The 12,843-nt window shown below is 41.1% G+C and overlaps 1 pseudogene; it reads left to right on the forward strand.

Moving 5' to 3' along the window:
- Positions 1 to 241: 241 nt before the first annotated feature.
- LOC121511721 lies at positions 242 to 11,895 on the forward strand (annotated as a pseudogene).
- The last annotated feature ends 948 nt before the right edge of the window (positions 11,896 to 12,843 follow it).

Here is a 12,843-nt window from a genome sequence, read left to right on the forward strand (position 1 = left end):
TGAGTAAAACCGGTTAAACCAGTGCTGACACCATCTCCCAGTTTCTTTCGCTTTGCTGATAGATCTCTATGTTTTCTCATTGTGCACCTTGATAACAAGCAGACTGGCAGCATAAATGCCTGAACTGTTGTTTGCTTTCAGCAGTTTTACCTGAGGACTGACTGATTCAACTGTGGCCTGAAGAATCTTCTTAAGTTTTCGACTGGTAACATGTTGCTGAGTTAAAACAGGATCTGAGGAAATGGAAAACAGCCTGGGTGAGTTGATAAGGCATACAAGATGGAGATGAATGTACCTGCAAAAATACATTTGTTGAGTTGAAATCAAATTATTTACGAGTATCCAGGGGTGTGCATGCCATAAAAGCTGAAAGTTTTAAGTATCTTTAAAGGCTTAACCAGCTTGACAGGTGCAGTGCAGTACTTTAAAGATTGGTTTTAAAAGTATTATGGGCTTGATGTCATCCATATGCTCTTGTGGAATTTTTATTTCTTTTTTTCTTTTTTTATAAGATTTATTTTTGGGCATTTTTGTGCCTTTATTAGATAGAGGAGGACAGTAGATAGAGTTGGAAACAGGGTCAAGAGTGGGGAGAGACATGTGGTAAAGGGCCTCAGGCCAGATTCATAACACAGTTAATGACAGCTGTCTATGGTAATACATCAAAACAAAAATTGCAATGGAGAAGCTACATAGTTCAGGTTATGCTCATGATTTACCCACATTTCCACTTACGTATCGACGCCTTCCTAAAATAATGGCCTAAGTCATATTTTCAAATTTTTCAGGAGACAGAAAAAACTGAATCAAATGTACGGTAAATTCTATTCTTTAACAATTGCACACAAAAAGGTTATGACAACAGATGACTATTGACATACAAATAATGCTGTTGGTCAGTTTTGTAAAATGAGAGAATTTGATGACTTAGGCCAATTTATGAAAATGCCTTTATGACTTAGGCGATTTTCAATCTGACTTAAACCAAATTACTTCTGAAATAAGTGACTTAGGAAAATCAATATATTTCTTTTTTTCCTCAGTACTATGACAGAACATGGGGGAGGGTAAGATGGGCCAATCAGAGCAAAAAAAACATGTGACGTGGTCGCCGCTACCGAGGAGAAAACTCCATAGAGAACTGCTTAACGTGGACCATGGCGACTGTAGACATGTCAGTACACGACTTTTGTCATTTTTGAGAAGAAACTTTCTGCTGTTCCTTGTTCTTCTTTTAACGAAGAATTGTTGTCAAGATCTGATAAAACTGACGCTTTAGCAGCGTCCACACTAAGCTCTTCCTCCATAATTGCACCGGCCTCTTGCTGGTGCTTGTTTACATCACGACTCCGCCGCGCCTGAAAGTACTGCCCCTCATCGCTGATTGGCCCTGTCACTTTCCAAGCGGGCCCAAACGGTTCAGATGGGAGCTTAACGAGATGGATTCGCCAGTGAAAACAAGGAAATGGGGGTATCCATCTGCTTTGCAAAGTTACCACAGAGGAGAAGTATCATATATTTTGCATGCCATATGAAAACTAAATTGCACTTTAGTCTAGTTTATGTTTATAGTTTAGTTTATGTCTCCTTGATGAAAACTAAACTTACTTTAGGTCAGAGTTTTAGTCATCAAAGATCTATTTTTAGCAGGTCTAATGGCCTATTCGTACGGGACTAGAATTACATACAGGCCTCTGGTAATTTGTAATAATCCTGTAGGACGTTTATGTTTTTATTCCTGTACAAAATCGTCCATGTCTGTAATTTGCAGAGTTTCCAGAGCAAATTACTGACCATACATCTCAAAAAGCGTTGGTTCTTGGCTTGTCTATCCTAAGGGGTTACCAGAGTTGGGTATAATTGGGTTTTTTTCAGTACAGATGCTAAATCAATACTTTTTATATGGTGCCAGTGCCTAAATGGTGCCTGAATTGATACTTCGAGGGGAAAAAATGTATGTTAAAAGTCAGCAGGAGACTGGGTATCATAATTAATATGTAGAAATATCTTTATGAGATGCCAGTCAAACATGGGAAAAGAAAAGGAACCCAGTGGAACTTATCACATAAATCGCACAGTTCCATAACATAGTTCTGCCTTTCACTGCGTGTGTGTTGACATGTGTGTTGTAATTTGGTCCGGTAGGTACTGAAGGTGTTGGTACTACGTCTGTACCAGTTTTCAATACTCATCCCTAGTCACTACTATCTCTTCAGTAAAAAAAATAATGACCCATTAAAAAAAAAAAAAATTCTATCCATTCAAATGATTTTAAAGGAAAATATTGCAGTTTGGACATAAGACCAAATAAAAAAGAGTGACAGGAAAAAACAAACAAGCCCTGGGAGGAGATTCATGCTGAAATTGTATTTTGCTATGTTGTTTTTATACTGATATGGAGAGTGTTATCATGTGAACAACTTTATCATCCTAATATATAAATAATGTAAAAGAATAATCTTGAGTCATGTGGTAAGTCTTTATAGGAAAACTGCACCCTAAAGGAATCTAACCTGCACTGTTGATGACAAACAAGTCAAACCAGATTCTCCCGATGCAAAAACAGATTTGATGCTACAAAAGTATTTAAAAAATTTCACTTGCATCTCACAAATGTCCTGTAAATACTGATTCACAAGATTAAGAGTGAATTTAGCCTCCCTGGTCTGCAAGGAAACCAATCAGAGCAACTCCTATTGGAAATTTTAAATATAAAAGGGTTTCTTTCTTTTCTTAAAAATCAGAAATCGTCTTTGCACTCTGTGTACTGTTACACTTTCCAGTTTCATCACACATCACATGGGACAGTGATAGCTGATGAGTCACTCTCGACTTATCTGGTTGCTCTTAACAAAAAGTTCATCAACGTCTAAATCATGTCAAAAATGCTAATAATCAAGCCAAATGTAAAAATCCACGTCCAAGTCACAGTTTAGTCTGTTTTTGGGTCACAGTTCAGTACAAATTTGGTTTAGCAGGTAAAATTCTTCAAAACATTCAAGAAGAAAAGAGGTGGTTCACATGGGACCAAAGTCCAAGCACACTTGACTCCAAAGTCTGGTTCATTTGGTCAGTATGAAAACAAGGATACAGTACTCGAGTAACATGCCCAAGTCTGCTGGAAGATGTAGATCCTCTTCGCATCAGGCAAGACTGTTTAGTGCTGTGCCCAAGCACAACTGAGTTTAGTCCCAGACTGTGAAGATTTGGGATTGCCACTAGTTACAGAATGTCATCTCAACATCTCCCTGCATAATATTACGTCGGTCCACCCTTTGCAGCTATAACAGCTTCAAGTTTTCTGGGAAGGCTTTCCACAAGGTTTAGGAGTTTATGGTTTATGAGAATTTTTGACCATTCTTCCAGAAGCACATTTGTGAGGTCACACACTGATGTTGGACGTGAAGGTCTGGCTCTCAGTCTCCGCTCTAATTCATCCAAAGGTGTTCTATCAGGTTGAGGTCAGAACTCTGCGCAGGCCAGTCAAGTTCATCCACACCAAACTCTCTCATCCATGTCTTTATGGACCTTGCTTTGTGCACTGGTGCACAGTCATGTTGGAACAGGAAGGGGCCATCCCCAAACTGTTCCCACAAAGTTGGGAGCATGGAATTGTCTAAAATCTCTTGGTCTCCACCAAACTTTACTCTTGGCACAGTGCAGTCAGACAAGTACAGTTCTCCTGGCAAGCGCCAAACCCAGACTCGTCCATCAGATTGCCAGATGGAGAAGTGCAATTTGTCACTCCAGGGAAAGCAGTTCCACTGCTCTAGAGTCCAGTGGCGGCGTGCTTTACACCACTGCATCCCACACTTTGCATTGCACTTGTTGATGTATGGCTTGGATGCAGCTGCTCGGCCATGGAAACCCATGAAGCTCTCTACGCACTGTTCTTGAGCTAATCTGAAGGCCACATGAAGTTTGGAGGTCTGTAGCCATTGACTCTGCAGAAAGTTGGTGACCTCTGCGCACTATGTGCCTCAGCATCCGCTGACCGCGCTCTGTCATTTTACGTGGCCTACCACTTGGTGGCTGAGTTGCTGTCATTCCCAATGGCTTCCACTTTGTTATAATACCACTGACAGTTGACTGTGGAATATTTAGGAGCGAGGAAACTTCACCACTGGACTTGCTGCACAGGTGGCATCCTATCACAGTACCATGCTGGAATTCACTGAGCTCCTGAGAGCGAGCCATTCTTTCACAAATGTTTGTAGAAACAGTCTGCATGCCTAGGTGCTTGATTTTATACACCTGTGGCCATGGAAGTGATTGGAACACCTGATTTCTATTATTTGGATGGGTGAGTGAATACTTTTGGCAATGTAGTGTATTTGACAATTATAAACATCACATGCCTCTTAAGAAAATATTTTATCAGTGAAGTACAGGCCCATTTTATCCTATTTCACATTCGTCTGGAAAGCTCCTAGAAAGCATTTGGGAAGAAAAACCCTGTAACATTCATGATGGACTAATCAGAGCGACAAGCCAAATGCGCTTCACTCGACCTAACAGGCTACCACTGCTGTTAATGGTGTTATTTTGTTAATGGTGGAGCTTTCTGGTGAACTGAATGGGTGCCAAGGCTGGTCAGGAGATGTGCAAAAACATCAGCAGTTATTTTGTATTTTCATGTTCACGTGTTTTCCAAAGCTAAGTGTCATCTCACAGCTGAATACAGAAGTGGTTTGCCTTGTAGTATTACTCCTTTTCAAATGTTTTGTTGTCTTCCTCTTCTTCATTAGTTGGTAAGTAGTGATTGGCAATGAGGTAGTAGAACTACCTCCGCCTGGATCTTGGTGAATATACTGCCATGTGAGATTACATCCTTTATCTTCTCAAAAGTATTTGCCTTGTGATAGTATAGACCTAACTGTGACATTCAAACCAGGTCGAGAAAGGTCCAGCTTACTCCTTGACATCTCCTTGACACATCCAAGTTTGTCCTTCTTTGTCTTCCAGGGGAGAGAGAAAGCTTCACACTGAAGGAGGTCAGAATCATCCTGATTGGTCAAAGATGGGCTGGTAAGAGCTGCTCTGGTAACACAATCCTTAGGAAGGAAAGGTTTGAGTGTGGACGAAACAGAACATCTCAGTCCGAGGGACGACATGGACTAGTGGAAGGCAGGCACCTCGTCGTGGTCGATGCTCCAGGATGGAACAGCTCACTCTCCCTAAACGAGACCCCACAGGGGGAGAAGCAAAGGTTCAAACTCAATGTGTCCAAATGTCCACCCGGCCCACATGTGTTCCTCTTGGTGATCCCCATTGACACAGCCTTCTGTGGGGAGCAGAGGCGGACCCTGGAGGAGCACATGAAGCTCCTGGGGGAGCGGGTGTGGAGGTACACCATGGTGCTGTTCACATGTGGGGATTTCCTTGGAGGTAAGACGATCGAAGAGCACATTGAGAGTGAAGGCGACGCTCTCAGCTGGTTGGTGGAGAAATGCAGAAACAGGTACCATGTTTTAAATAACAAGAAGAGGAGCGACTCGCTCCAGGTGACACAGCTGCTGGAGAAGATAGATGAGATGGTGTGGTACAACAACGGCAGTTACTATGAGGTTGACGAACAAACACTGATCATCATTCAAGAGAAGCAACAGGAAGTGGCTGAAAGAGCTCAGCAGAGACAAAGGAAGGCCGAGGAGCAGAGACAGCAAATGAGAGAACTCCTTTCAGGTAAAACAACCAACCAGCAGATGGTTTTAGCTCTTTAATATGCTCACAATCTGACAACAAATGCATACATCAATTGATAAATAGCTTAGCTCCTCAGTAGTATGGTGAGTTGAAAAAACTTAAGTAAGTGGCTGCAAGCTTCATTTATTATTAAGCTTTTTTCTCTCTTACAGAGGAGGTGAAAATCATCCCAAAGCTCCAGATGATTCTCTTGGGAAGCAAAAGTGTTGGGAAAACCTCAGTAGGGAACGCCATCCTGGGAATCAAAGAGCAAGACGATGGAAAGAGAACAGCTCACTCTGTGGTCCGGCAGGGTTTTGTGGGAAAAACTGAAATCACTCTTGTTGACACACCAGGTTGGTGGAAAGGCTTCCCTGTGTGTGACACTCCTGCAGCCATCAGAGAGGAACTGGTGCGCAGCATGTTTCTGTGTCGCCCTGGGCCTCACGTCTTCCTGCTGCTGATAGATTCTGATGCATCCTTTAACAGCGGACACTTGGAAGCAGTGAAGACTCATATGGAGCTTCTCGGAGAAGGAGTCTGGAGACACACCATTGTTGTTTTCACCAGAGGAGACTGGTTGAGAGCACACAGCATCGAGGAGTACATCGAAGGCGAAGGAGAGGCCTTGAAGTCCCTGGTTGAAGAAAGTGGAAACAGGTATCATGTCATTGATAACAAGAACCCAGATGACGGTACTCAAATCACAGAGCTGCTGGAGAAAATCACCGGGACTGTGGCCAAAAACAACTGGGGATGTTTCGTCCCAGATGAGAAGAAATACTTGACCATAGAAGAGAATAGGAGAAGAGTGGAAGAAGGAGCCAGGCTGAGGCAAAGTCAAGCCCAGGCAAAAACAAAAGCCCTCAAAGGTACTGTGTTATCATTAGCGTCACAAGTACGCAAGGCTACAATAACAACTCAATAAATAAAGGAGACATGACAGAAATTACGAAAAACACACACCACCACATTTCTTTTTAACAAATTCAGTATTGGGTGTTAAAATGATAGATGTCATAAAAAACAACCAAATCATGTTAAGCAGGGCATCAAATCAAAAACGTGTCAGACTGTTAGCAGTTAGTTAGTTTTGAGCATGGGAATAATCCCTGAATGTGCATTAGAATTAGCATTGTTCAAAATACAGTAACAGTACCAGAAATACGTCCCAAACTGCTGAAAATGCAGGTGTTGTTTTTTACGTGTATATGTATTAATGCACCACTCTGATACCCTTTCAGACCAATGTTACGACAGGAAGTGACACAGATTATGTAAAGTAATATAACTCTTGAACCATAAATCTTAGCCTCTTACTTTTCCCCTTTTGAAGTTAGACATTGTGGTAATCCACTGATGCTAAAATGTCTTTGTAGCCCTTGCAGAAGCTTTTCTAGCAAGCCTTAAACTTTGGTGACATTTCAGAGGCTTAACAGATTAAATCTGTACAGGTAGATCCAATATTGAAAGTTTTTTAGATCAAATTTTTCATCAGGTTTTGATCATTTACTGCTACTAACTTGAATACTAAGACCATATTGTTTTCCCATGTTTTCCCATTCCCTGTCTCCGAAATCACTCCCTATTCACTATAAAATGCACTATATAGTGAATACGCCATTTTGTAGTGGTGTCCGAATTCTGAGTGAGCATTGTTATTCACTATGTGGTGCACTTATTCTATCCCACAATGCATTGTGAAGAGTAGTGAACAACCGATGGTCACTAGCCCAGCAATATCTACCATAATGCATTGCGGTTGCTGCTCTCAAACATGACGGATGAACGAGAGGAGTACAGGAACATCTATAAAACTTTTTAAAATGCTTTTTTGTTTGTTGGTTTTATCAAATCTGTAAGAAAATAATAAGGATTCAAAATGGAGTAATTTTTTCCACCTATGATGATTAGAAGACATGAGACCATCATCTTTATGCAAAAATAAGTGATAATAATACACACAAAAATGTATATTATTTTATCACTGTAGAGACGTTTTTATCTATAGTGAAAATGTTACATTAAGTATCAGTTTTCATTGAAATTCTACCGTTACTTTCGATCCTCAGCTGTTGTCAAGGGAACCTACAAGCCGTTGCTGCTAAACGTTTTAATTGTGAGACGGCGATGATGTCACCACCCGTGGCCAGAGTAGTGTCTGAAATCATTTTTGCGTTTTGCAGTTGAGTCCACTATATAGTCCACTATTTGCTGCTCACTATAGAGTGGATGGGGAGTAGGGAGTGAGTGAGCGATTTTGGACACAGCCCTAGACTTTTTTGTCCCCAGTCAAAATGACCCAAAACCGAGACAGTAGAAACCAAGCCAACAGTAAACCTGAGTAATTATCACCCTGTTATTACAGACTGGTAGACACATACACATGATTAAACCCTGGAAATGACTGCACAAAGAGGTTCTCTTATTTTTCTTTGTGTAAGTGGTTTAAAGTATCAAAATGAAAGCTGCATGCTTTCCCGTACGGACTCAGTCAGATACACAATATATGCCCATGTTAAACACATAAACAACAACAGTTAGCTTCACATTAGCACTGTTAGCCTGTTAGCACATTAGCTGCTACCATAACTTAGCAGCTTACAACAGCCAAATACCATCCTCCACCGACAACAACGAAGCATCCAAACACATAACAGGAGTGCTCTGTTAACTGGACACCACATTAAAACTCTATATTGTAATGAAAAATGAGTCTTACCGTCAGTTGTCTAATATCAGTCCTCATGATGATAAAACTGTAACCTCTGCTAAAGCTGTAAATCCAACCATCCTGGTTTATTTGGACTAGTCCCGAAAAGACAAAAGCTCCACAGCAGATAGTCCGGTCCAGTCCTCCTCTCATTAATGACTTATCCAAGACTACTTCTGCTAATTAGCCAGGACATCGCAAACATTAACAACCAGCTACGGGGAAGAATGACAGAGCTTTCGTTATCAGCTCCAAGCGGTCCATGCCGTTCTGTTGACTACAATCCAACTTCATTTGAGGACTGGTCATAGGTAGATTTATTGACGTCCACTACAACTCTGCTCGGCGTAGGCTTTTCTCTCTCTGCTGCTGCATCGGTGTTTCAGCCGCTCAGCTATACAGTTCCCTTTGTTTCAGCCTCTTCATTACTCGCAGCGATGACTAACTCAAAATCCCTCCATACCGCTGATGATTAAAACCTTTGATTAACCAGGAAAACCTCACTTGGATTAAAATTCTGCTTTACGAGAAAGTTCTGTTCAAATGTTCCCTGCATAGTCTCCAGCAGTACTGAGCACACGCAGAGAGATAGACTTGGTTTGACAGCGAGAGGATATATTGACAGACAATGTTTTTTTGTTTGTTTGTTTGTTTGTTTTTCTGAAGTCGCGTAATCATGCGAAGTCGTTGGCAGGTGTGTGGTCTCCAGTGATCTGATGGTCCAGCTGAGTTATCTAGTGTGAGCGTTCAGATGATGAAAGATGAAAAATGGTTTAAAATGGTCCTTATGTCTGTGGTCTCCCACATTTTAAAAAAAGTTTCAGATTTAAAAATCGTCTAGTGTATGGCCGGCCCAATGTTATACTCTTAAAAGTGAATTTCAGGACCTACATGTTAAACGCGGCATAGATAAACAACACTCAGCACTGGACAGGAAGTAGTGTAGCCGCACGGAGATGTTAGGTTGGTGTCAATAACTCTGATTTTACATTTAAGCTCCCTTGGCAACACACCTTTCAGGTAACATAATAAATAAATATGCCATTTTACACTATTTACTTATTAGGTTATTGACATATTTTTCATACATTTCTTACTTTTTGGCTGTCTTTATCTGCAAAAAACACTGTCAGTGAAACCCACTAAAAAATGGTATAAACACCGGCTTACTTAAACCCTGGACAGAATGTCTAATTTGCATGATCTGCCACTGACTAGTTCATAGGAGCTTGTAAGTCATCAGGAATGGGCTGGTACATGATGTGATATGTCTCTTTAACCTCTTTGTTTTCCTCTAAAGGTTCCCGGAATAAATTACAGGCCCTGAGGATGGTGATGCTTGGTCAGAAAAATCTCTGGAAAAAGTACAACAGGAAACAACCTCCTGCGCAAAGAAGTGTTTCCCTCCCGTCAGAACAAGGAGTGTCATGTGGAGGAGGCAGAGGTGGCTGGCAGACAGATCACAGTGATCGACACTCCAGGGTGGTGGATGAAGCCCTCCATTGGTACTGATGATATAGATAAGGAAATAGTCCGAGGTATATCCCTGAGTCCATTAGGGGTTCATGCCATTCTGTTGGTTGTCCCCTTGGACCTGGTGTTTGGAGAATCCCAGCAGGTCACCCTGGAGGAACACATGAGTCTCTTTGATTCCAGTGTCTGGAAGCATGCGATTGTTCTGTTCACGTATGGAGACACCTTGGCAGATAAATCAGTAGAAGAGCATATTGAGAGGGAGCACAGAGCTCTGCAGTGGTTGGTAGACAAGTGTGGAAACAGGTATCATGTCATGAGCAACATAAAGAAGAATGACACCAGGCAGGTCACGGAGCTGTTTGAGAAGATCGAGGAAATGGTGGCAGAGAACAGCGGTCGGCTGTTCTGTCCCGATATGAATGACATCCAAGACAGACTCATGGAGAAGCTCAACAGGAGGCACATCACACAGGTCCTGAGGCAGGCCTTTGAGGAAAAGTACAGAAAGAGAGAGCTGGAACTGATGGTGGGATTCAGGGAAACACTCCTTGAACTGCAGTCTGAGTTTGGAGGAAGTGCGAAAAGCTTTTCAACCAGGTCACCATGTAAGTATCATGAAAAGAGTAAGACGATTATGGTGTTTTGTCTCGCTATAAACTAATGTGCTGCTTGACAACAACATTCCTACCAAAATACTCCAATATAGTGAACACACCTTGTACCTAACCTGACACGCCAGATGGATTTGTTTCACACATCCATCTCGATATTCAGTGTTTGGGAAAGGGCAGAGCCTTTGGAAAAAAAAACTTGAAGGGCGACTGGATGACTTGTTTTAAATAGAGCACCATAGTCTTATGGGAGGGAGTTATAAAAATAAATTCCCAGGGTCTGAACCTTTTTTATGTAATATTTTTTAACTTCGATATCTCTAAACTTGAATGCTACCATCTCTTACTTTAGTGGGGACCACTGTATCAGACTTTAAGATAAAGATTTATATATCTCTAAATGTTCTGATGTATTTATCTTTTTTCTGTTACATTTTCAGTGCATGGCCTGGACACAACCAACACTGGGGTCATAGGTCAAAGCAAAAAAGGCAAGAAAGGGAAAGGTTTTGATGCAAAAATCCTTCAGGAAATTGAAAGTCTAAACAAGAACATCATGACAGCCTCTGAACTTCTTCGGAGTAGCATGGACTTAGATATCCCAAACTGTAAGAAAACAACTGATAATAATTATAAGCTTTAACAACAGCTATGGTGATGGCATCTAATGCATTTTCTTCTGTGCTTAATTTGCAGTTAAAGGAGAAAGTCCAGAAACATCTATTCCAGACTCTTCGTCAGAGAGAAGACCATCAAACAGCAGTTTCAATAAAGTTGTTGATTGGTTGTCTAAGCTTCAGATCACCACGAATGCTAACAGGCAGCTGAGCCTCAACTTCTCTCAGTCATCAGGATACAGATCTGCGCTGCACAAAGACTACTACATGGCAGCAGACAGTACTGAATGAATTGACTTAATACTTTGATAAGTTATTTGAAAGACTTTCAATGCTTTGATAAAGGACATTTAAAGGGATTGGACTATATTTCCATGGTGACCATGTTCCTCAGACGCCAAGCTCAGGGTTGCTAGTAACTTAAAAAAACAATGGATACTGAAAATCCAGACCAAGATTTCCTGTTAAAAAGCACCTTAGCTTTGAGCTCCACCGTTATTTCCATTAGTCAACAAATTTGTTATTGAAAAAATTGCACAGGCGTTGTTATTTTAATAGCTGAGTACATAATACATTTTTTCTTCCTGCAAAACTTTGGGGTGTGCATAATCATTGTATTTTATTACATTTTCCATGTTTTGTTAATGAAATGTTTTATTCCAATATTCCCTCATTTGAATATTTTGCTCCAAGTATATATTTGTGATGATCTTGCGGTTTGCCTGTTTGCTGGTTGTTTTCAGGAACCAGTTGGTGTGGTCTGGTGGATGATCAGGCTCAGGACATGGATTGAGAACACCTGGGCCCGTTGTTCTCATCCTCATAAAAGCAGGCTTGTTGGTGGCTTTGGTGGGAGCTAGGAAGAAAGAGAGGTGAGGGACCCTGCTCCTCGTTTGACACTGCTCCCCATCTTAGTTACATTTTGTTAGGTTGCTTGGGCAACACCAGATGTTTTCATATTATTGTTACATTTAAATATTTGTTAATAAATTTATGCCTTGTTTCAAGTAACTGTGTGCTACCTTCCATTTTTTTTTTGTCATCGGTTTCGAGCCGAACATGATAGTTGTATACATCATCAGAAGACAAAATTCCTGGTATATAAAAACTACAAAACAATGATTCTGACTTTATTTTAGTCTGAATTATTTAATGGACCTGCCCTGCTTGGACTTGTGTTCTGCTGCTCTGTTGTGGTTTTGAGTGCTTTTGCCTGTGTTATGAATGTGTATGATGAAGCACCTTAGCGTCACTTGCATAAGCAAAAATCTGATTATTTGGGAGTTGCTGAGTCAAAATTTGTGAAAAAACAAGAAGCAGCTAAAAAAAGGAAGAAGAAATGCAGAGGGGGCAAGCACACGTCCAAGCACCGGACACCAGCCGTGGACACGCAACAATTCACGGACAGGATAATTAACGTTTCCTCAAAAGAACTAGCCAATGACCAGCCATCCCTACTGTCAGAAGGACTGTCTTTTGTTCTCAACAGTGGGCTCAATGCTTGTGGCATAAAAGTTGATCTTTCAGACAAATCAAATTGTCAATTTTTTCTTCAAACAACCGTGAATAGCACCCACACTCCCCTTTAACCCTCTGGGGTCTAAGCACTCGCTGGCACCTTTTTAATGTTTTTATGAAAATCTCTGTAATTTAACATTGTAGAAATGCGGTTTAAACACTTCTGTGCACCAGAGAATCTCTTCTTTCACTTCTGCCCTCACTTGACAGTAGGGCTGAACGA

The sequence above is a fragment of the Cheilinus undulatus genome, linkage group 7 (assembly GCF_018320785.1).
Source record: "Cheilinus undulatus linkage group 7, ASM1832078v1, whole genome shotgun sequence".
In the NCBI taxonomy this organism is placed as follows: Eukaryota; Metazoa; Chordata; class Actinopteri; order Labriformes; family Labridae; genus Cheilinus; species Cheilinus undulatus.